Source organism: Hyla sarda, chromosome 1 (genome assembly GCF_029499605.1).
Source record: "Hyla sarda isolate aHylSar1 chromosome 1, aHylSar1.hap1, whole genome shotgun sequence".
Taxonomy (NCBI): domain Eukaryota; kingdom Metazoa; phylum Chordata; class Amphibia; order Anura; family Hylidae; genus Hyla; species Hyla sarda.
Window position 1 is genome coordinate 532,126,866 of NC_079189.1, and position 26,513 is coordinate 532,153,378.

General features: G+C 46.0%; 1 protein-coding gene across 2 annotated transcripts in view; it reads right to left on the reverse strand.

Moving 5' to 3' along the window:
• FAM169A (family with sequence similarity 169 member A) overlaps nucleotides 1–14,914 on the reverse strand; it is an 86,921-nt gene extending 72,007 nt beyond the window's left edge. The window contains exon 1 of one of the 2 annotated variants that reach the window (XM_056540018.1): nucleotides 14,758–14,914. The gene's annotated coding sequence lies outside the window, so the exon portion shown is untranslated. Of the gene's footprint in view, nucleotides 1–14,628 lie in introns of both variants that reach the window. The other variant, XM_056540027.1, reaches the window with a different exon arrangement.
• Between the last annotated feature and the right edge of the window lie 11,599 nt (nucleotides 14,915–26,513).

Sequence of the window (26,513 nt, forward strand, 5' to 3'; positions counted from 1 at the left end):
GCGATGTGCGAGTACGCGCGCATATCGCGGCAGTGTGTCTGCTCGTCACAGCGTATTGCCACTACTGGCACATGTAAAGACAGCATAGAGCGGGGCCTTCACCAGCGGATCCGCAGCATAAAATACGCTGTAAATCCGCTCGTGTGAACGTATCCTTATGAAGTGGATTTTTTCTGCCCACTCCTTTATATTGGACCTTTGGGGCCCCTTAATGTTGTTGTGCCTTTGCTGAATCAGTGATAATGCCCTCCTTGTCTGCTCTGTGGGTTTTGTGGTGCACCTGCCAGGTTTGTAGTTGAGCCATATATTCTTTAATATTGTTATAATGGATTTAATGATGCTCTGTGGGATGCTCATAGTTTGTGGGGGGGTTTTATAACCCCGATCTCTACTCCACAATTTTTCCTTTTACTGTCTGGATGCTGCTTGTTTTTTATGTTGCTTTCTTACTGGTGTTGCAGGGGTCACAAGAGTGTGTGCACACGGGGTGACTGCATTCCGCTTAGGGTAAGTTAACACCAGCATTTAGCTCCATTCAGAGAAGCTTAACTGGCTGAGTCCATTCAATCTATGGGACGTTAGCAGAGGAAAAAATACCGCAAGCAGTCATTTTTTCTCTGCTCAACTCTTGCAACAGACACCTGACGGAAATCTGATGGACCCCATTTACACAACTTACACAACTTCCTCTGTAGTATACAGCAGCTGATAAGTACTGGAAGGGTTAAGATTTTTTAAATAGAAGTAACCTACGATTCTGTTTAACTTTCTGGAGCCAGCTGATATGAAAAAAATAGTTTTTCACTGGAGTACCCCTTTAAGGTAGTAAAAAGTAAAATTTTAATATAGGTGAGTGCCAATGATACTTTGCTACAATTTTTTCTTGCTTAACATTACTTTTTATTACATTTTGCACCCCTATCAATGTGTTTTTTACTCTGGATCGTTGATTCACATTTCCCATCAGTGCTGAGGTTTATGGCTTTAGAAGTAGTGCCACCTGCTAATTTTTTCTGTGCCTAGTGTTAAAGGGGTACTCCGGTGTTTAAACATCTTATCCCCTATCCAAAGGATAGGGCATAAGATGCCTCAGGGATGTGGAATTTCTATCGCCCGACTCCCGGGACTAGCCGTTTTGGGCACCGGGCAGGTGAATTTGTCCGGCCCTTAGCCCGGCTTCGGGCAAGCAGGGCGGACCTGACAAGTTCGGCGGATCTGCAGTCTGTATGGAGCGGGCTGCCGACTCCTGCCCGCTCCATACTCTGCAGCCTGTATCCTCCGAAGCAGAGCAGGGGAGATGAAAAGCTGTGTACAGTATCTGTCTCCTCTCCCCTGCTCTGCAGATGTGCGGGGGGAGATGAGGGGGCGTGGCTTATTTCTCCCCGTGCAGACCTGCGTCCTCTGCCTTCACTCCCCCCAGCTGTAGCTTCGGAGAGCTGAGGGGAGGAGGCACGTCTGCACGGGGAGATGCATGCGGCGCTCTGCAGTATGTATGGAGCGTGCTCCGGACTCCTGCCCGCTCCATACTCTGCAGCCCCCGGCTGTTCTCAGTAGCCGGGGGCCGCCGCTAATAGCCATGGCTGGCTATTAACCCTTTAGATCGCCGCTGTCAAAGCTGACAGCGGCGTCTAAAGGGAGATGTGAATGCTCCCTGGTGGGCTAGTGGGGTGGATCGCCCCCCCCCCCCCCCGCAGCGCGATCGCAGGGGGGTGATCCACTATGGAGGTAGCCGGAGGACTTACCTCTGTTCCCTGCTGTCCCGGCTCTGTCATTGATAGAGCCTGGCTGGACCAGGCTCTATCAATGGATCACAGAGCACACAGATCAATGAGTTCAATAGAACTCTATTCATCTGTATGAGGAATCTAATGATTCCTCATAAGTCTAATAAAGTGTAAATAAAATAAAATAAAAAAGTTTTAATATAAGTTTGAAAGACACATTAACCCAGTGGTCTTCAAACTGTGCCCCTCCAGATGTTACAAAACTACAATTCCCAGCATGCCAGGACAGGCGTTGGCTGTCCGGGCATGCTGGGAGTTGTAGTTTTGCAACATCTGGAGGGCCACAGTTTGAAGACCGCTGCATTAACCCCTTCCATGTTAATAGTTCAAATCGCCCCCTTTTCCTATATAAAAACATGCAAACATAATAAAAATAAACATATTTGGTATCGCTTCGTGCGTAATTGTACAACCTATTAAAATATAGCATTATGTATCCCGTACGGTAAATGTAAAAAAAATACCAAACCACAGATTTGCAATTTTTTTAATATCCCATAAAAAAAAGTTAAAAAGCGATTAAAAAGTCAGATCAATACCAAGATGGTACCGATACAAAGAACTGATTATGGCGCAAAAAATTTGCCCTCATACAGCCTGGTATGCGGAAAAAAAATAAAGCTACAGGGGTTAAACAATGGCAATTAAAAAAATTTGCAAACGTCCAGAATTAGTAAAACATGACGTAAACGATACAAATCTGGTATCGCTGTAATCAGGCGTCTAAAGTATAAAACTAACATGTTACCTCAACCACAAGGTAAATGGCGCAGAAAAGAAAAACACCAAATCTGCAAAATTATCTTTTACTATTTCAATTTCACTTCCCTTAATATATATACAGTAACCCCCCGACCTACGATGGCCCCGACATATGATAAAATCGACATACGATGGCCTCTCAAAGGCCATCGCATGTCGATGTCAGCATCGACATAAGATGCTTTTATATGTCGGGGCCATCGCATTAACTGCTATCCGACAGCGCAAAATGCTTAAGCTGCTGTCGGATAGTATAGTGTAATGTGCCCCAGCAGGTTCGCTTACCTATTCCCGATGCTCCGGGTCCACTTCGCGATCCTCCGGTGTCTTGCACATCTTCTCCAGGGTCCGGGCCTTGCTTTCCGGCGTCGTTATTACGTCACTACGCACGCCGCGCCGGCGCAGCAGCGTAATAACGTCACCAGAAAGCGAGGCCCGAACCCTGCAGAAGATGCGCAAGACACCGGAGGATCGTGAAGAAGACACCGGAGCAGCGGGACAGCATCGGGAGCCCCTGGGACAGCAGTGGGAGCGGTGAGGACCTGGTCCGGAGCGACGGGGACAGGTGAGTACAGCTTCCTATACTTTACATTGCACGGATCCCTCAACATACGATGGATTCGACAAACGATGGGTCGTTTGGAGCGAATTACCATCGTATGTTGAGGGACCACTGTATATATATATATATATTTTTTTTTTTTGGTTCGGAGAATATGTTATTGAAAAATTAAAAGGTATCATTATAGTAGGTAGTTATGGCTATTATAGGGCGAGGAGGAAAAAATCAGAGCGTAAAAGCAAAAATTGGCCCGGACAAGTGGATCGTCATGAGGGAAAAGTAGATTTTGCTCCATTTTAGTCCCGTGGACAAGTAGTTTTCTATAAAATTTCCACACCCCTGCTGTCTGACCACAGGAGTCCCGCCACTGGGGACCCCCGGGATCTTGCACGCGGCACCCCGTTTGTAATAAGTCCCCGGAGCGTATTCGCTCCGGGACTGATTACCGGCGACCACAGGGCCGTCGGCGTGTGACATCACGCCTCCGTGACGTCACGCTCCGTGACGTCACGCTCCGCCCCTCAATGCAAGCCTACAGGAGGAGGCGTGATAGCTGTCACTAATTACATACGGGGTGCCGCGTGCAAGATCATGGGGGTCCCCAGCGGTGGGACTCCCGCGGTCAGGCATCTGATGCCCTATCCTTTGGATAGGGGATAAGATGTCTAAGCACCGGAGAACCCCTTTAACCTCTTAAGGACCCAGGGCGTATGGATACGCCCTCACACCCTGGGCCTTAAGGACCCAGGGCGTATCCATATGCCCTGGCGTTTTCCGGTCTCTGCCGCGCGCCAGGCAGAGATCGGAACTGGATGCCTGCTGAAATCCTTCAGCAGGCATCCAGCGCAAACGCCGAGGGGGGCCATGTAGGAAATCGCCCTTGCGATCTGCGGCGATACCGGGCTGATTGGGTCTCTGGGACCCGACCGCCCGGTAATTTTGCATGATTCCGGCTGTCACAGACAGCCAGGACCATGCTAACGTATAGGAGCGCGGTGACAAACCGGCCACCTCCTCCTATACCCTGCGATCTGTCGGTTAGTTAACCGACCAATCGCAGGAGGGGGGGCAGTTACTTCCTCCCGTCCTGCCCGGCCCCTGAAAGTCCGGAGAGGACGGGAGGAAGACCGGAGGACGCGGCGGGGGACGGGGGAGTGCTGGGGACTGGCCCCGGTACTTACCTCGTCCCTGAAGACCCGGATCCTGGCAGCCGAGACGGCGGCGGCGGCGACAGGTGAGCAGATCTTCAGCCGCGGTCGGGCCCTTTACAGCAATGCACGTCGCCGTAAAGCGACATGCATTGCTGTAATGGGACCCTGTAAACTACAACTCCCAGCATGCCCAGACAGCCCTTGGCGTCTGGGCATGCTGGGAGTTGCAGTTTTGCAACATCTGGAGGTCCACAGTTTGGAGACCACTGTGCCCTTCCAGATGTTGCAAAACTACACATCCTCAGCATGCCCTTACTGTCCAGGCATGCTGGGAGTTGTATTTCTGTAACATCTGGCCCTTCAGATGTTGCAGAACTACAACTCCCAGCATGCCTGGACAGTTTTGGCATACTGGGAGTTGTAGTTTTGCAACATCTGGAAGGGCACAGATTGGGAACCACTGCATTAGTGGTCTGCAAACTGTAGTCCTCCAGATGTTGCAAAACTACAACTCAAAGCATGCTGGGAGATGTAGTTCGGCAACATCTGGCTCTAAAGATGTTGCCGAACTACTACTCCCAGCATGCTTGAGAATGCTGAGAGTTGTGGTTTTGCAACAAGAGGAGGCACACTGGTTGGGAAACATTGTCTGTTTCCTAACTCAGTGTTTCCCAACCCGTGTGCCTCCAGCTGTTGCAAAACTATAACTACCAGCATGCATTGATAGACTGTGCATGCTGGGAGTTGTAGTTTTGCAACAGCTGGAGGTCCCCCCCTGTGAATGTACAGGGTACATTCACATGGGCAGGGGCTTACAGTGAGTATCAGGCTGCAAGTTTGCGATGCAGCAAATTTTGCGCGGCAGCTCAAACTCGCTGTAATCCCCCGCCCGTGTGACTGTACCCTAAAAACACTACACTACACTACCACAAAATAAAATAAAAAGTAAAAAACACTACATATACACATACCCCTACACAGCCCCCCTTCCCTCCCCAATAAAAATGAAAAACGTCTGGTACGCCACTGTTTCCAAAATGGAGCCTCCAGCTGTTGCAAAACAACAACTCCCAGTATTGCTGGACAGCCGTTGACTGTCCAAGCATGCTGGGAGTTTAGCAACAGCTGGAGGCACCCTGTTTGGGAATCACTGGCGTAGAATACCCCTATGTCCACCCCTATGCAAATCCCTAATTTAGGCCTCAAATGTGCATGGCGCTCTCACTTTGGAGCCCTGTCGTATTTCAAGGCAACAGTTTAGGGCCACATATGGGGTATCACCGTACTCGGGAGAAATTGCCTAACAAATTTTGGGGGGCTTTTTCTCCTTTCACCCCTTATGAAAATGTGAAGTTGGGGTCTACACCAGCATGTTAGTGTAAAAAAATAAATTTTTTCCACTAACATGCTGGTGTTGCCCTATACTTTTCATTTTGACAAGAGGTAAAAGGGAAAAAAGCCCCCCAAAATTTGTAACACAATTTCTGCCGAGTACGGAGATACCCCATATGTGGGCGCAAAGTGCTCTGGGGGCGCACAACAAGGCCCAGAAGGGAGAGTGCACCATGTACATTTGAGGTGATTTGCACAGGGGTGGCTGATTGTTACAGCGGTTTTGACAAACGCAAAAAAAAAAAAAACACATGTGACCCCATTTCGGAAACTACACCCCTCACGAAATGTAATGAGGGGTGCAGTGAGAATTTACACCCCACTGGTGTCTGACAGATCTTTGGAACAGTGGGCTGTGCAAATTAAAAATGTTGTACAGACCACTGTTCCAAAGATCTGACAGACACCAGTGGGGGTAAATGCTCACTGTACCCCTTGTTACGTTCCTCAAGGGGTCTAGTTTCCAAAATGGTATGCCATGTGGGGGTTATTTTGCTGTCCTGGCACCACAGGGGCTTCCTAAATGCGACATCCCCCCCCCCCCCCCCCCGAGCAAAATTTGCTCTCAAAAAGCCAAATATGACTCCTTCTCTTCTGAGCATTGTAGTTCGCTCGTAGTGCACTTCAGGTCAACTTATGGGGTACCTCCATACTCAGAAGAGATGAGGTTTCAAATTTTGGGGGGTATTTTTTTGCTATTAACCCTTGCAAAAATGTGAAATTTGGGGGGAAACACCCATTTTAATGAAATTTTTTTTTTTTTTTACGTATGCAAAAGTCGTGAAACCCGTGTGGGGTATTAAGGCTCACTTAATTCCTTGTTACGTTCCTCAAGGGGTCTAGTTTCCAAAATGGTATGCCATGTGGGTATTTTTTGCTGTCCTGGCACCATAGGGGCTTCCTATATGGGACATGCCCCCGAGCAAAATTTGCCCTCAAAAAGCCAAATATGACTCCTTCTCTTCTGAGCATTGTAGTTCGCCCGTAGTGCACTTCAGGTCAACTTATGGGGTACCTCCATACTCAGAAGAGATTGGGTTACAAATTTTGGGGGGTATTTTCTGCTATTAACCCTTGCAAAAATGTGAAATTTGGGGGGAAACACACATTTTAGTGAAATTTTATTTTATTTTTTTACATATGCAAAAGTCGTGAAACACCTGAGGGGTATTAAGGCTCACTTAATCCCTTGTTACGTTCCTCAAGGGGTCTTGTTTCCAAAATGGTATGGCAAATATGACTCCTTCTCTTCTGAGCATTGTAGTTCGCCCGTAGTGCACTTCAGGTCAACTTATGGGGTACCTCCATACTCAGAAGAGATGGGGTTACAAATTTTGGGGGGTATTTTCTGCTATTAACCCTTGCAAAAATGTGAAATTTGGGGGGAAACACACATTTTAGTGAAATTTTATTTTATTTTTTTACATATGCAAAAGTCGTGAAACACCTGTGGGGTATTAAGGCTCACTTAATCCCTTGTTACGTTCCTCAAGGGGTCTTGTTTCCAAAATGGTATGGCATGTGTTTTTTTTTGCTGTTCTGGCACCATAGGGGCTTCCTAAATGCAACATGCCCCCAAAAACCATTTCAGAAAAACGTACTCTCCAAAATCCCCTTGTCACTCCTTCGGTTCTGAGCCTTCTACTGCGCCCACCGAACACTTTACATAGACATATGAGGTATGTGCTTACTCGAGAGAAATTGGGCTACAAATATAAGTATACATTTTCTCCTTTTACCCCTCGTAAAAATGCAAAAATTGGGTCTACAAGAACATGAGAGTGTAAAAAATGAAGATTGTGAATTTTCTCCTTCACTTTCCTGCTATTCCTGTGAAACCCCTAAAGGGTTAAAAGGCTGACCGAATATCATTTTGTATACTTTGGGGGGTGCAGTTTTTATAATGGGGTCATTTGTGGGGTATTTCTAAGATGAAGACCCTTCAAATCCACTTCAAACCTGAACTGGTCCCTGAAAAATAGTGAGTTTGGAAATTTTGTGAAAAATTGGAAAATTGCTGCTGAACTTTGAAGCCCTCTGGTGTCTTCCAAAAGTAAAAACTTGTCAATTTTATGATGCAAACATAAAGTAGACATATTGTATATGTGAAAAAAAAATTTAAATATTTTGAATATCCATTTTCCTTACAAACAGAGAGCTTCAAAGTTAGAAAAATGCAAAATTTTCTAATTTTTCATAACATTTTCACATTTTTCACCAAGAAAGGATGCAAGCTACAATTTTTTTTTTTACCACTATGTTAAAGTAGAATATGTCACGAAAAAACAATCTCGGAATCAGAATGATAACTAAAAGCATTCCAGAGTTATTAATGTTTAAAGTGACAGTGGTCAGATGTTCAAAAAATGGCCAGGTCCTAAGGTGTAAAATGGCTGGGTCCTTAAGAGGTTAAAGCAATAACACCTGAAATTTAAACGAGGTTAAAGCATAACTCCGCCGTTAGTTCAGCAGCCAGATACTTGTTTAAGTATCCCAACAACTTCGTAGACCGAGACTACAGCTATCGGGTTACGGATTTGCCAGAATCCCATTGACTAGCATAGGACTTCTGGTAAATCTGTATTCTGATCTCTGTAGTCTAGAGCAGGTCTCGGGCTACAAAGTTTAAACTGGTATCCTGCCTCCAGAGCATCAAAGTTATGCTTCAGGGTTGGGTCACACTTGCCATATTTTTCGGAGTATTGGCTGATGGGTATTTTCCTACCCATTAAAGTCTATGGTTAGCAAAATACATGCTGATTTTGCGAGCCATTGACCTCAATGAGTAGAAAAATACACAGCAGCAAATATGCAGCAACATTTGTCCCATATGACCGTACCCTTAGGGGGTTTAATGTCCTTTTTACAAAGCTACACAGTGACAAGTAAAATGTTTTCCAAAAATGTGTTTCTCCTAAGCTGGCCACCAATCCAGTGCCATCGGCAATCTGGAGTTCTGTGCTCTGGCCAGTGATCGGCTGCACAATCCTAGGCTCAGTGAATGGGGACATCATCCTTGCACTTTTGCCAGGGACTCCAGAGTGTCAGCAGTTCTGGGCTGGTGGCGAGCTGAGGGGTGAGTATTGATTATTTTTCCTTTGCACCCCATTCCTTGTCTCTTTGTAATTATGAGTCCAGAAAACCCCTTTAAAGCACAACTGTCCCTTTACCCCTCCCCCCCCTCCACCCCAGACTACCCACATGAGCTTACTGTTGTGAACACATGTAATGCAGCTATACTTTTGGCTACACTTCTGGCTGCTTTATCAATGCGAAAATAATGTTTGGACAAAACAAAAAAAAAATAGAAAACAAAAAGTGTAAAATAAAATAAAACAAATGAGTGTAAAAAAAGGGACCACGACGACTGGCCCGTGTAAAGGAAAGAATGAATGGGGTCATGTATCATGAGATTTTGAGTGAAAACCTCTTTCCATCAGCAAACACACCGCCTGGGCAATAAAGGAGTGGCTTCGTAAGAAGCATTTCAAGGTCCTGGAGTGGTCTAGCCAGTCTCCAGATCTCAATCCCATAGAAAACCTTTGGAGGGAGTTGAAAGTCCATGTTGCCCAGCGACAGCCCCAAAATATCAGTGCTCTAGAGGAGATCTGCATGGAGGAATGGGCTAAAATACCAGCAACAGTGTGTGAAAACCTTGTGAAGACTTACAGAAAACGTTTGACCTCAGTCATTGCCAACAAAGGGTATATAACAAAGTATTGAGATGAACTTTAGTTATATTTCAGACAGGAGGCTAATATCTTATGCATTAATCTTTCTTTATTAATGCCCATAGCAGAAAAAATCAAACGTTTACTTTTAACGTATTAAACAGAAAAAACTTTTCAAACTACAATTCCCAGCAGTCCCCTGGGGTCCTTTCGGCCAATCCTAGCCCTGAAGACTCCTATAAAAGGGACTGCTCTCCAAGACTCCTCCTCTTTCTTTCTGCTCATAGCACAGATAAGTATATGCTCTTACATGATTATTGTTTGTGTTAATTTGCGAGTATATTTACACAGTCTAATAAGCGTGGTGCCCGGAATTTCAGTACGGACACTGCGCTTCTATTGCGTTTATATATTGTGTTTATATATATTGTGTTTATATTGCGCGGTTATTGCGCTTATACTACCCCCTTCTTTTTTTTTTTTTATATATAGTTTTTCTCCGAGCGTTAATCCGCACATCGGGGCGGTCATTGCGCTCGTTCTTTGCCCCAGATAAACGGTGCCATCTTACCTGGGCGCCATCTTGTCACGTCCTTCTTCTCCTGCCGCGTCTACTTCGCGCACATCGGACGGGCGGAGGGGCGGACGCTCCAAGGGGCGTTTCTTCTATTCCTCCAATTACAGCGCTTGATGACGCTGTCTCGCGAGAGTACGTCTCTAGGCTCTGTGTTACTTCCCACCGCATCGCCAGTTCAGAGCGAGCGGTGTGGAGAATAGGAGCCTGAGCAGTAAGGAGCGCCTTATTAGATTCCCCGTTACAACCTATACATATATATACATTAACTTTATATATATATTAATTTTATATTAGATCATCAGGATTTATTCCTCTCTATCTCTATATATACTATACCCGGGTTGGTACCTAACTTACTAGTCTAGTGGGTACTGTACTATACTTTGTTATACCCCATATTGTTACAACCATGTCTGATGAAGGTAATGCCCCAGGGATGGAGGCTACTTCTGACACAGCACACTTTATGAGCGCTGCTCAGATCCAAGAGCTTATCAACAAGTATGTCCAGGCAGCTCTAGCATCTGCTGTGCTACCATCTGGCTCTCAACAGTCACTACCCTTACTACCAGTTCCACTAACACACAGCGCTGGCTCTATGGTTAAGAGGTAAAGCCTCACAAAAGCGCAAACACACTGTGCTTGCATCCGACTCCCCGGCAGGGGAAGAACAATTTGTGCCCCGGGCAGTACCTTCCTCGGACTGCCGACCCACACATCCTTCCGACTCATTCCGACCCTCGGGCCTCGAGGAGTTAACTAACAAGAGGCATAAGGCCGCCAGACGGACCAAACCTAATTCTTTCGTGGACTCTTCTGAGGAGGACTCCTCCGCGGAATCTGAGTTGTCTGACATCCCTGAGTCTGTCTCTGGAGAAGAGGATGGTGGGACTATGGCGTTCTCTACAGACGCTAACCCTGAATCCCAGGGCGACATCATACTGGATTCTCTCGGAGAACCCTTCTTTAACCCAGACGCGATTTCTCATCCTCGCTCTGGGGACTGGGCGCCCCTTCCACAGGTGTCAAATTTTATAGAATACTGGATCCGTATGTCCCCTGAGAGATCCAATAGAAATAAGCTGAGGGCGGAATTCCCCAGACCATCAATTCCCAAAAAGGTGACTACCACCCCCGAGGTTGATCCCATCTTAATGAAATACCTCACGAAATCTGGCAAGTACGCCAAAAAAGGAATAGAGCGATCCTTTACATCCATACAGGACCGTTTACTTGATGTTCTCGGTCCCCTTACTAAAATTCTTAATCTGTCCGAACAGGCGGCTGCAACCAGCCAACCGGTGGATTTAACCCAGCTCAGGGGTTGGGCCCAACACGCAGTGTGTATGTTGGGTTGCGCCAATACCACATGCTCAACTGAGGAGCGCAGGTCTATTCTCATGAAACTAGACCCTCAATTATCGCATCTAGCGGAAACCGAACCGGGACCCTCGGCTAAGGGCATGCTCTTTGGTGATAACCTCATCAAAGACATTAATAAGTTTGTGGGTCTGTTCACCAGTTTAGACAAGGCCCAAACCTCATTAAAGAAGTCTGGTCTCTCGACCAAAATTTTCTCCAAGGCCGGCAGAAGTAGGGGCCGATCTGCCGGCCGGTCTTACTCCTATAGGCCAAACCCTAGAGTTCCTGCACAGTACGCCCAGGCTCCTCCACCCTATCCGCTGCCAGTGGCACAACCTGCGCCGTTCTTTCCCCCTCGAGGTAGGCCATGGAGAGGACGTGGTGGCAGAGGCTATCCCCGATCCCGACCATCCATTGGTGAGTACCACAATTCAAATACATCATCACATTCCTGTGGGGGGCAGATTGAAGTTTTTTACCCACGCCTGGTCTGCGATTACGGCAGACGCGTGGATTCTCCATATGGTGGTGGGATACCAGATAGAACTCCACTCCATACCGGAGCTGAATGTAATCCCGTTCCCCATACAGTTTTCAAACTTAAACGTTGCTCTTATAGACAACGAACTGCAAGATCTTCTATCCAAACAAGCGGTCATAGAAGTTGATCCCCTCTCCCCGGGATTCGTCAGCAACCTCTTCTTAGTCAAGAAGAAAGGTGGCGGATTTCGCCCAGTGATAAATCTACGAAATCTAAACCAACACGTAGTGTACCGACACTTCAAAATGGAAGGGGTTCACTTCCTGCGAGATCTATTGTGGCCGGGGGACTGGCTTGTCAAGGTGGACCTAAAGGACGCCTATCTTACCGTCCCTATCCATCCGTCCTCTCAACGATTTCTGCGCTTCCTCTGGAGAGATCGGATGTGGCAATTTACATGCCTCCCGTTCGGCCTTTCATCCGCCCCATGGTGTTTCACCAAGTTGTTGAAACCAGTGGTGGCATCCCTACGAAGCAGGGGCGTACGACTGATCATATACCTAGACGACCTACTTATCATGGCTCGTTCCAGAACTCAGGCCACCATTCATTGACCATCTCGATTTATTGACCAATAATTGATTTATTGATTCATTAAAATCTCGATTTATTGACCAAATACTCATTTTTCATCATAACTTGAGGGATATAAGTTATGCATATACAAGAACACTTCTATATACAATGTCAGGGATATAAGTTATTCATATACAAGAATACTTCTATATACAATGCCAAGAGAATACATTGTGGTTATACAAGAACGCTTCTATATTCACAACTTATTTCCAACACCGAAATCCTTCGGCAAACCTGCGCTGTCACCACTGAGGACAAAGCAGTCCGCATGTAATTCTGAACATGCTGATTCTTTCGGCACATTCATTTTTTTCACAGAATTTTCCACCGCTAAATATCGGCAGTGTGAGTGGGTCAGCGGAAGACTCATTCACACTGGTGCCAGATTAGTGAAGCGGAATCTCTAAGCAGAATTCCTGATCAGAATTTTGTGCAGAGATTTTGTAGTGTGAACATACCCTAATTAGAGTGGGCATATAGTGACCTATATTATACTTATATATGATGCCAGACTGAGTAATCAGAAGAGGGCACATGATGCCAGTGCAATAAACCAAGGGCACATAGTAATACTTTAATAAATGATGCCAGACTAAGAAATAAGATGTGGGCACATAGTAATACTTTTAAGCATGATGCCAGCGCAATAAACCGTGGGCACACAGTAATACTTTAATAAATGATGCCAGACTAAGTAATCAGATGTGGGCACATAGTAATAAAACCGTGGGCACATAGTAATACTTGTAAGCATAATGCCAGTCCAATAAACAGTGGGCACATAGTAATACTTGTAAACATTATGCCAATGCAATAAACCGTGAGCACATAGTAATACTTGTAAACATAATGCCAGTGCAATAATACATGGGCACATAGTAATACTTTAATAAATGATGCCAGTCCAATAAACAGTGAGCACATAGTAATACTTGTAAACATGATGCCAGTCCAATAAACAGTGAGCACATAGTAATACTTGTAAACATGATGCCAGTGCAATAATACATGGGCACATAGTAATACTTTAATAAATGATGCCAGTCCAATAAACAGTGAGCACATAGTAATACTTGTAAACATGATGCCAGCGTAATAAACCGTGGGCACACAGTCATACTTTAATAAATTATACCAGACTAAGCAATCAGATGTGGGCACATAGTAATACATGTAAACAATGTCAGTGCAATAAATCGTGAGCACATAGTAATACTTGTAAGCATGATGCCAGTCCAATAAACAGTGGGCACACAGTAATACTTGTAAACATGATGCCAGTGCAATAAAACATGGGCACATAGTAGTACTTTAATAAATGATGCCAGTCCAATAAACCGTGGGCACATAGTAATACATGTAAACAATGCCAGTGCAATAAACCGTGGGCACATAGTAATACTTGTAAACATGATGCCAGTGCATTAAACTGTAGGCACATAGTAATACCTGTAAACATGATGCCAGTGCAATAAACCGTGGGCACATAGTAATACTTGTAAACATGATGCCAGTGCAATAAACTGTAGGCACATAGTAATACTTTAATATTTGATGCCAGCCTGAACAATGTGACGTGGGCACATAGTAACATCTGTGGGCAGCTTTTCAATAGTAATACAAATAGAATCCTATGTTTACAAAACATCATAAAGTGAACACAAACAATCTACATGTGTCAGGGATAAACATTTATCCAAACAGCGCCATGGCATCTATACCACACTCCAGTATTGTAAGTCTCAGTTACATCCTTACAAAGGACACTTATCTCTGCAACATTTCTAAAATGGAGGTTTGCAGGAGTCGGTGCTGTTTGCATGATACAATATTACAAATGCCAGAAATGAGGGAATGTAAATCAGCAAAAAATAAAATAAAAAATCCTAGTGTAACAAAGGCTATAAAGAGCCCTGCGGCTTCCCTGGGGATCTGCCAGCAGCATCACATGCACATACATGATGCCAACACACATGATGCATTTATACATTGACATACAAGTGGCAGATACACATTCACACACATAATACATGATCCATACATACATCACACATGATCTCTGCACACGTCATCCATGCACACACATGTAACACATATGACACATACATGTTGCACACATCCATCATGGTGGTGGGGAGGACAACATGACTCATGGCAGTGACAGGAGGCGCCATACAATTCCTCCGCACACAATAATACTATTCCATAGCAGACCTGAGCCCTCTCCCTGCCCAGCACCCTCCTTACCTTATTCCCACCTAATGTGATCTAGGAGGCAGTGCGCTGTGTGCCCGGGCTAAGGCGGGATTAGGAGGTGGGCGCTGATGATGATGATTATGAGCAGTCACACCGGGCACTGCCAGCAGCATCACTCACCTCCACAAGGTCTCTCCTCCCTGGTGCTGTGTGCTGGGGATGATTGGCAGTGTACAGTCTGCTGCCCCTTCCCCTCTGACGTTACCGAGCACTGCCCCCACACGTAGTGTCCACGGAGCTGTCACCCTCCCGGCTTATGTAACTGCACTGCTGCCTGCACCGACCTCCCTGCCTGGACTGCTGCCTGCACCGACCTCCCTGCCTGCACTGCTGCCTGCACCGACCTCCCTGCCTGCACTGCTGCCTGCACCGACCTTCCTGCCTGCACCGACCTCCCTGCCTGCTGCCTGCACCGACCTCCCTGCCTGCACTGCTGCCTGCACCGACCTCCCTGCCTGGACTGCTGCCTGCACCTACCTCCCTGCCTGCACTGCTGCCTGCACCGACCTCCCTGCCTGCCCTGCTGCCTGCACCGACCTCCCTGCCTGCACTGCTGCCTGCACCGACCTCCCTGCCTGCACTGCTGCCTGCACCTACCTCTCTGCCTGCACTGCTGCCTGCACCGACCTCCCTGCCTGCACTGCTGCCTGCACCGACCACCCTGCCTGCGCTGCTGCCTGCACCGACCTCCCTGCCTGCGCTGCTGCCTGCACCGACCTCCCTGCCTGCCCTGCTGCCTGCACCGACCTCCCTGCCTGCCCTGCTGCCTGCACCGACCTCCCTGCCTGGACTGCTGCCTGCATCTACCTCCCTGCCTGCACTGCTGCCTGCACCTACCTCCCTGCCTGCACTGCTGCCTGCACCGACCTCCATGCCTGCACTGCTGCCTGCACCTACCTCCCTACCTGCACGACCTCCCTGCCTGCACTGCTGCCTGCACCGACAACCCTGCCTGCACCGACCTCCCTGCCTGCACTGCTGGCCTCATCTGCCGGACATTGCATTGCACTACATCAGTGTTTCCCAACCAGGGGGCCTCCAGCTGTTGCAAAACTACAACTCCCAGCATCCCCGGACAGCCTTGGTCTGTCCGGGCATGCTGGGAGTTGTAGTTTCGCAACCACTGGAGGCCCCCTGGTTGGGAAACACTGCATTACATGGTGACGAGGGATGCAAATTTTTCTTGCATATTGGAGGGTACTGTGTTATATGCGATTTTAGGAAAATGCCTGGAGTAGGAGATGTGTCACTGTATAACTAGTGTTGGTCAGGAGTCTGGTAAAGCTGGGTGACAATAGAGGAGCTATTTCTGAATAGGTGATGTGTCACTGCATAAATAGGAAAGCTAGAGGGCAATAGAGTAGTGTCGTAAAACCAGGTAATCTCCAGCTGTTGCAAAATCACAACTCCCAGCATGCCTGTACAGCCTTTGGCTTTTCATGGCATGCTGGGAGTTGTAGTTTTGCAGCAGCTGGAGACAAACTGGTTTGACAACACTGCAATAGAGACACTATGCCAGGAGTAGGTGATGTGTCACTTCTTAACCACGATTGTTTAGGAGTCCGAGAAAGCTAGTTCACAATAGAGGGGCTATACCTGGAGTAATTGATGTGTCAGTGCATAACTAGTGTTGGTCGGGAGTTTGGGAAAGCTAGGTGACAATAGAGGGACTATAACAGGAGCAGGTGATGTGTCACAAAATGAGTTTTTACCAAAAAGTTCTACTTTGGTTTCATCTGACCATATGACATCTCCCAATACTCTTCTGGATCATCCAAATGCTCTCCAGCAAACTTTAGACAGGCCCAGACATGTACTGGCTTAAGCAGAGGAACACATCTGGTACTCTATGATTTGAGTCCCTGGTGGCGTAGTGTGTTACTGATGGTAGCCTTTGTAACTTTGGTCCCAGCTCTCTGCAGGTCATTCACTAGGTCCCCTGTGGTTCTGGGATTTTTGCTCACCATTCTTGTGATGATTTTCACATCACGGGGTGAGATCTTGTGTGGAGCCCCAGATTGAGGGAGATTATCAGTGTCTTGTAGGTCTTCCATTTTCTAATAATTGCTCCCACAGTTGATTTCTTCACACCAAGCTGCTTGCCTATTGCAGATTCAGTCTTCCGAGTCTGTTGCAGGTCTATAATTTTGTTTCTGGTGTCCTTCGACAGCTCTTTGGTCTTGGCCATAGTGGAGTTTGGAGTGTGACTGTTTGAGGTTGTGGACAGGTGTCTTTTATACTAATAGCAAATTCAAACAGGTTCCATCAACATCTTAAGGACCAAGGACGTACCGGTACGTCCTGAGTCCTTTTCCTTGCTATAACGCGGGGCCACGACGTGGCCCCGCGTCATAGCGGGACGGGCCCGGCCTCTAAAAACGTCCGGGACCCGTGGCTAATAGCGCGCAGCATTGATCGCAGTGCCGCACGCTATTAACCCTTTTAACCATTTCGCCGCGGCGATCCCGAACAGCCCCCTGAGCTAACCGGCAGTGATTTACTTTCACTTTAGACGCGAACTTTGAACGCCGCGTCTAAAGTGAAAGTAAATCACTGCCAGTTAGCTCAGGGGGCTGTTCGGGATCGCCGCGGTGAAATCGCGGCATCCCGAACAGCTATAAGACACGAGGAGGGTCTCCTATCTTGCCTTCTGGTGTCCGATCGCCGAATGACTGCTCAGTGCCTGAGATCCAGGCATGAGCAGTCAAGCGGCAGAATCATTGATCAATGGTTTCCTATGAGAAACCAGTGATCAATGTAAAAGATCAGTGTGTGCAGTGTTATAGCCCCCTATGGGAGCTATAACACTGCAAAAAATAAGTGAATAAAGATCATTTAACCCCTCCCCTAATAAAAGTATGAATCACCCCCCTTTTCCCATTTAAAAAAAAAAAAAGTGTAAATAAAAATAAACATATGTGGTAATGTCGGAATTATAAAAATATATAATTAATTAAACACAGTCAATGGCGTACGCGCAAAAAAATTCCAAAGTCCAAAATTGTGTATTTTTGGTCACTTTTAAGATCATGAAAAAATGAATAAAAAGCGATCAACAAGTCCGATCAATACAAAAATGGTATCACTAAAATTTTCAGATCTCGGCGCAAAAAATGAGCCCTCACACTGCCCCATATGTGGAAAAATAAAAAAGTTATAGGGGTCAGAAGAGGACAATTATAAACGTATACATTTTCCTGCATGTAGTTATGATTTTTTTCAGAAGTAAGACAAAATCAAACCTATAATAGGGTATCATTTTAATTGGAAGGACCTACAGAATAAAGGGAATGTGTCATTTTTACATTTACTACGTAGAAACAGAAGGCCCAAAAAGTTACAAAATGGCTTTTTTTTTTTCAATTTTGTCTCACAAGGATTATTTTTTCCGTTTTGCCGTAGATTTTTGGGTAAAATGACTGATGTCATTACAAAGTAGAATTGGTGGCACAAAAAATAAGCCATCATATGGATTTTTAGGTGCCAAATTGAAAGAGTTATAATTTTTTAAAGGTAAGGAGGAAAAAATGAAAGTGCATAAACGGAAAAACCCCTGGTCCTTAAGGGGTTAAAGGAGATGTCCGGTGCGGACTATTCCATCCTGCCCTGGCTGCAAAAAAAAGAGAAAACAAACTTTCACTTACCTTACCTACGTTCCCCTGGAGCTCCGCAACAGTTGATCGGTCGGCCGGTTTGTCTGCTTCCTGCTTCCCTTAGCCTGGGACGTCACATGCCACTTCAGCCTATCACCGGCCGAAGCGCCGTGTGACATCCCGGGCTAAGGGAAGTAGGAAGCAGACAGCCTGGCTGACCGATCAACTGTTGGGGAGCTCTGGGGGAACGTAGGAAGATAAGTGAAAGTTTGTTTTCTCTTTTTTTGCAGCCAGGGCAGGATGGAATAGGAATAGTCCGCACCGGACATCTCCTTTAATATATGTAACGAGTGGAGGACAGAGGAGACTCTTAAAGAAGAAGTTACATGTCTGTGAGAGCCAGAAATCTTGCTTGTTTGTAGGTGACCAAATACTTATTTTCCACCATAATTTGCAAATGAATCCTTTAAGAATCAGACAATGGGATTTTATGGATTTTTTTTATTATTATGTCTCTCATAGTTGAGGTAGACCTATGATGAAAATTACAGGCCTCTCTCATTTTTAAGTCGGAGAACTTGCACAATTGGTGGCTGACTAAATACTTTTTTGCCCCCACTGTACATGTAGTCACTTATATGGTCTGCAGAGCCTGTGTTGAGCTGAGGTCACTAACGTCTGTGTACAGTGGTTTGGTTTATTCAGTATCAGTATGGTAGTATTATCCTGTTACTATGTATGTGTGGTTTAACCCCTTAAGGACATAGGGCGTATCCATACGCCCCCGTTTCCAAGTCCTTAAGGACCGAGGGCGTATGGATACGCCCTGAGCATTTCCGGCCCCCACCGCTAGCTGGAGGGGAGCCGGAGCCGGATGCCTGCTGAAATCGTTCAGCAGGCATCCCGGCATATCGCCCAGGGGGGTCATTATGTCCCCCCATGTCGGCGATTGCCGCAGATCGCTGGACAATTCAGTCCAGCGATCTGCCGCAGATTCCGGGTCAATCGGGTCTCCAGTGACCCGATGACCCGGAATTACTGGCTGATCGGGGCCGTCAGAGACTGTGCTACTGGATCGTTGGAGGTGAGTGACAGCCTCCTGCTGTTGCTTAGCAACAGCTCCCAGCATGCAACAAGGGCATGCTGGGAGCTGTAGTTATGCAACAGCAGGAGGCAGACCACCACAACTCCCAGCATGCCCTTATGGGCATGCTGGGACTTGTAGTTTTGCAACAGCTGAAGGCACATTCTTTCTATGTAAAAGTGTACCTTCAGCTGTTGTGTAACTACAACTCCCAGCTTGCACAATCAGCTAAAGTGCATGCTGGGAGTTGTAGTGGTGCATCTGGTGGTTGCATAACTACAACTCCCAGCATGCCCGTTGGCTGTCGGTGACTGCTGAGAGTTGTAGTTTTGCAACAGCTGAAGGCACACTGAGGTAAGTAGCAAACCAGTGTGTCTCCAGCTGTTGCATAACTACAATCCCCAGCATCCCCAGCCAATGTAGTATGCCTCCGGCTGTTGCATAACTACAAGACCCAGCATGCCCTTCCGCTGTCCGTACATGCTGGGGATTGTAGCTTTTGCAACAGCTGAAGGCACACTGGTTGCAAAACACTGAGTTTGTTACCAAACTCGGTGTTTCACAACCTGTGTGTCTCCAGCTGTTGCAAAACTACAACTCCCAGCATGCACTGATAGACCGTACATGCTTGGAGTTGTAGTTTTGCAACAGCTGGATGTTTCTCCCCCCCCCCAATGTGAACGTACAGGGTACACTCACATGGGCGGAGGATTACAGTAAGTATCCGGCTGCAAGTTTGAGCTGCGGCAAATTTTCTGTCGCAGCTCAAACTGCCAGCGAGAAACTACTGTGAACCCCCCGCCCGTGCGACTGTACCCTAAAAACACTACACTACACTAACACAAAATAAAATAAAAAGTAAAAAACACTACATATACACATACCCCTACACAGCCCCCCTCCCCAATAAAAATGAAAAACGTCTGGTACGTCACTGTTTCCAAAACGGAGCCTCCAGCGGTTGCAAAACTACAACTCCCAGCATGCACTGATAGACCGTCCATACTGGGAGTTGTAGTTTTGCAACAGCTGGATGTTCCCCCCCCCCCCCAATGTGAACGTACAGGGTACACTCACATGGGCGGAGGATTACAGTAAGTATCCGGCTGCAAGTTTGAGCTGCGTCAAATTTTCTGCCGCAGCTCAAACTGCCAGCGAGAAACTACTGTGAACCCCCGCTCGTGTGACTGTACCCTAAAAACACTACACTACACTACCACAAAATAAAATAAAAAGTAAAAAAACACTACATATACACATACCCCTACACAGCCCCCCTCCCCTCCCCAATAAAAATGAAAAACGTCTGGTACGCCACTGTTTCCAGAACGGAGCCTCCAGCTGTTGCAAAACAACTACTCCCAGTATTGCCAGATAGCCACTGACTGTCCAGGCATGCTGGGAGTTTTACAACAGCTGGAGGCCCCCTGTTTGGGAATCACTGGCGTAGAATACCCCTATGTCCACCCCTATGCAATTCCTAATTTAGGCCTCAAATGCGCATGGCACTCTCACTTTGGAGCCCTGTCGTATTTCAAGGCAACAGTTTAGGGCCACATATGGGGTATCGCCGTACTCGGGAGAAATTGGGCTTCAAATTTTGTGGGGTATTTTTTGCTATTACCCTTTTTAAAAATGTAAAATTTTTGGGAAAACAAGCATTTTAGGTAAAAAAAAAAATTTTTTTTTTACATATACAAAAGTCATAAAACACCTGTGGGGTATAAAGGTTCACTTAACCCCTTGTTACGTTCCCCGAGGGGTCTAGTTTGCAAAATGGTATGCCATGTGTTTTTTTTTTTGCTGTCCTGGCACCATAGGGGCTTCCTAAATGCGGCATGCCCCCAGAGCAAAATTTGCTTTCAAAAAGCCAAACGTGACTCCTTCTCTTCTGAGACCTGTAATGCGCCAGCAGAGCACTTTTCACCCCCATATGGGGTGTTTTCTGAATCGGGAGAAATTGGTCTTCAAATTTTGGGGGGTGTTTTCTGCTATTACCCTTTTTAAAAATGTAAAAATTTTGGGAAACCAAGCATTTTAGGTAAAAAAAAATAAAAAATTTTCACATATGCAAAAGTCGTGAAACACCTGTAAGGTATTAAGGTTCACATTACCCCTTGTTACGTTCCCCGAGGGGTCTAGTTTCCAAAATGGTATGCCATGTGTTTTTTTTTGCTGTTCTGGCACCATAGGGGCTTCCTAAATGCGACATGCCCCCAGAGCAAAATTTGCGCTGACCTGTAGTGCGCCAGCAGAGCAATTTTCACCCCCATATGGGGTGTTTTCTGAATCGGGAGAAATTGGGTTTCAAATTTTGGGGGGTATTTTCTGCTATTACACTTTTTAAAAATGTAAAATTTTTGGGAAACCAAGCATTTTAGGTAAAAAAAAAATATTTTTTTTTACATATGCTAAAGTCGTGAAACACCTGTGGGGTATTAAGGTTCACTTTACCCCTTGTTACGTTCCCTGAGGAGTCTAGTTTCCAAAATGGTATGCCATGTGTGTTTTTTTGCTGTTCTGGCACCATAGGGGCTTCCTAAAGGTGACATGCCCCCCAAAAACCATTTGACGCTCCTTCCCTTCTGAGCCCTCTACTGCGCCCGCTGAACAATTAACATAGACATATGAGGTATGTGCTTACTCGAGAGAAATTGGGTTTCAAATACAAGTAAAAATTTTCTCCTTTTTACCCCTTTCAAAAATTCAAAAATTGGGTCTACAAGAAAATGCGAGTGTAAAAAATGAAGATTTTGAATTTTCTCCTTCACTTTGCTGCTATTCCTGTGAAACACCTAAAGGGTTAATACACTTACTGAATGTCATTTTGAATACTTTGGGGGGTGTAGTTTTTATATTTGGGTCTTTTATGGGGCATTTCTAATATGAAGGCCCTTCAAATCCACTTCAAACGTGAACTGGTCCATGAAAAATAGCGAGTTTGAAAATTTTGTGAAAAATTTCAAAATTGCTGCTGAACTTTGAAGCCCTCTGGTGTCTTCCAAAAGTAAAAACTCATAAATTTTATGATGCAAACATAAAGTAGACATATTGTATATGTGAACCCAAAAAAAATATATTTTGAATATCCATTTTCCTTACAAGCAGAGAGCTTCAAAGTTAGAAAAATGCTAAATTTTCATTTTTTTCATCAAATTTGGTGATTTTTCACCAAGAAAGGATGCAAGTTACCATAAAATTTTACCACTAAGTTAAAGTAGAATATGTCACGAAAAAACAAACTCTGAATCAGAATGATAACTAAAAGCATTCCAGAGTTATTAATGTTTAAAGTGACAGTGGTCAGAATTGCAAAAAACGCTCCGGTCCTTAAGGTGAAAAAGGGCTCGGTCCTTAAGGGGATAATTATTTGTCCATTGTATGGTGTTGTTGCTGGTGCCACTGGACTGTGTATAGTGGTTTTATTCAGTATCAGTATGGTGGTATTATCCTGTCACTACATGGTGGTAATGGTACTGGCCATGGTATTGGGCAATTATTTATCCCTTGTATAGTGGTGATATTGCTCTGTCTATAGTGTTTTTATATAATAACAGTATGAAGGTATTAGCAGGAGTAATATGTCATCCTGGTGTGGAGGTATTATTTTGGGGGAGATTTATCAAAACCTGTCCAGAGAAAAACCAATCAGATTGCTTCTTTCATTTTTGCAAAAGCCTCTAAAAAATGAAAGAAGCGACAGGGTAATACTAAATATTTTATATTTATCTTTGTTTACATTATTTTATTTGGGAAAAGGGCTGTGATTCATACTTTTATTATGAGAAGGGGCTTATTCACATTTTTTAACACTCTTTTCAAATTTTATTTACAATTTTTTTGTTGCTATAGGGGACTATTAAAGGAAAACTGTCATATGTTTTCTCCCGCACTATCCACAGTACCTATGGATAGTGCGGGAGACGCTAAACATTTTGATTCCTACGTTGCCCGGATCCGTTGCGCCGTTCGCCCATTATAGCAGTTTTTCGGTATATTCAAATTCAATTCAAATTAGCTGCTAACTGGTACGGGCGCGGTTACTGCCTTCATCTGGCACTGTGACGTAACCGCTGCCCGGCCCGCAGCACCGCACGGCTAATGAATATTCATATATTGTCTTACAATCTCCATCTCATCCCAGCTGAGTCCCGGACGATTCTGCGCATGTGCAGGATTTCTAACTATACCCGGAAGCGTTATATATGAAGTTAAGGAACATCCAATAAGGCAGTGATGAAAAAATAATATATAACTTTTATTCTGATTCTTTTTTAAAATAAGAGAATTAAAAAGTCCATAGCTAGCAGTATAGTTGGTCAACAGAGGACCATGCTCATGAGATGGGTATAGGGTAACAGGTGAATACCTATATCTAAATAGTCCTACCTCATCCTAGGACTATCCCTCACTACATTTAGTGTGGTGGGGGTGGGGTTTAGTGATTTCCACTCCCAGGTGGTTAGCCAATTAATCTCTCATACTCCTGTCCAACGCGTTTCTCCCACTTGTTTTAAGGGTTCATCAGGGAACCGAGGAGGGAATAATAGGTTACCAGTATATGATCATATCACACAAGGGTACATAGAAATAGGTATATATGGACTAAATTAAGATCAGTAGTTAGTCAAGATCAGTAGGTAGTCAGATACAGACCAGATAAACACTAGATAAAAGGGATGGATATGTCAGTCAGTCAGTCACTGGCAAGTTGGAACCACAGTTAATGTCCAGATTGGTAAGTTTACAGTCCGGAACAGTCATACAGAGTGATGTGTACACCGTCAAAAAGTCCAGAGTCAATCTGATAACCGCAAACCACCATGTCATAACTTTAAATTGAGTAATACATATAGATTATCTATATATAACACCACAGCCATATAGGGTATGTGGTGTCACATCCATGTAGATTCCAATATTGGCGATAGCACAGAGTGATTATTACTTCCACACAGGTATATAGTAACACTCAGGTTCTATGTATAGAGATGAACTGTGAAGACATAATTAAACAAAAGATGTGTTTGTATAAGACATGTAATCAATAATATTACATATGTCATAATATTACATATTATGACATATGTAATATTATTGATTACATGTCTTATACAAACACATCTTTTGTTTAACCCCTTAAGGACATAGGGCGTATCCATACGCCCCCGTTTCCAAGTCCTTAAGGACCGAGGGCGTATGGATACGCAATGAGCATTTCCGGCCCCCGCCGCTAGCCGGAGGGGAGCCGGGGCCGGATGCCTGCTGAAATCGTTCAGCAGGCATCCCGGCATATCGCCCAGGGGGGTCATTATGTCCCCCCATGTCGGCGATTGCCGCAGATCGCTGAACAATTCAGTCCAGCGATCTGCGGTGGATTCCGGGTCAATCGGGTCTCCAGTGACCCGATGACCCGGAATTACTGGCTGATCGGGGCCGTCTCTGACAGCCAGAGCCTGCAGGGGTGAGGTGGCACTGGTGCCACCTCACGATCGCCCTGACTTGTCGGCCGGATTCCCGGCCGACCAATCAGGGCGCCTGCTGCGGGTGTCACTCCCGCAACCCGCTCCGCCCCTCTTCCGGAGGACGTGAGCGGGTGCGGGAAGACGACCCCCGGTGCTGGGGACCCCGATCCCCGGCGTCCCTGTTGGGATCGGGGCCCCAGGAGCGACGGTGGCGGCGAGGGACTGACCTGTGCGGCGGCATCGTGGAGCAGCAGCAAGAGGTGAGTGACAGCCTCCTGCTGTTGCTTAGCAACAGCTCCCAGCATGCAAAAAGGGCATGCTGGGAGCTGTAGTTATGCAACAGCAGGAGGCAGACCACCACAACTCCCAGCATGCCCTTATGGAGGCACATTCTTTCTATGGAAAAGTGTACCTTCAGCTGTTGTATAACTACAACTCCCAGCTTGCACAATCAGCTAAAGTGCATGCTGGGAGTTGTAGTGGTGCATCTGGTGGTTGCATAACTACAACTCCCAGCATGCCCGTTGGCTGTCGGTGACTGCTGAGAGTTGTAGTTTTGCAACAGCTGAAGGCACACTGAGTTAAGTAGCAAACCAGTGTGTCTCCAGCTGTTGCATAACTACAATCCCCAGCATCCCCAGCCAATGTAGTATGCCTCCGGCTGTTGCATAACTACAAGACCCAGCATGCCCTTCCGCTGTCTGTACATGCTGGGGGTTGTAGCTTTTGCAACAGCTGAAGGCACACTGGTTGCAAAACACTGAGTTTGTTACCAAACTCGGTGTTTCACAACCTGTGTGTCTCCAGCTGTTGCAAAACTACAACTCCCAGCATGCACTGATAGACCGTACATGCTGGGAGTTGTAGTTTTGCAACAGCTGGAGGTATTTCCCCCCATGTGAATGTGCAGGGTACACTCACATGGGCGGAGGATTACAGTAAGTATCCGGCTGCAAGTTTGAGTTGCGGCAAATTTTCTGCCGCTGCTCAAACTGCCAGCGAGAAACTACTGTGAACCCTCCGCCCGTGCGACTGTACCCTAAAAACACTACACTACACTACACTAACACAAAATAAAATAAAAAGTAAAAAACACTACATATACACATACCCCTACACAGCCCCCCTCCCCAATAAAAATGAAAAACGTCTGGTACGCCACTGTTTCCAAAACGGAGCCTCCAGCGGTTGCAAAACTACAACTCCCAGCATCCACTGATAGACCGTACATGCTGGGAGTTGTAGTTTTGCAACAGCTGGATGTTTCCCCCCCCCCCCCCCCCCCAATGTGAACGTACGGGTACACTCACATGGGCGGAGGATTACAGTAAGTATCCGGCTGCAAGTTTGAGCTGCGGCAAATTTTCTGCTGCAGCTCAAGCTGCCAGCGAGAAACTACTGTGAACCCCCGCCCGTGCGACTGTACCCTAAAAACACTACACTAACACAAAATAAAAAGTAAAAAACACTACATATACACATACCCCTACACAGCCCCCCTCCCCAATAAAAATGAAAAACGTCTGGTACGCCACTGTTTCCAGAACGGAGCCTCCAGCTGTTGCAAAACAACTACTCCCAGTATTGCCAGATAGCCACTGACTGTCTAGGCATGCTGGAAGTTTTACAACAGCTGGAGGCACCCTGTTTGGGAATCACTGGCGTAGAATACCCCTATGTCCACCCCTATGCAAGTCCCTAATTTAGGCCTCAAATGCGCATGGCGCTCTCACT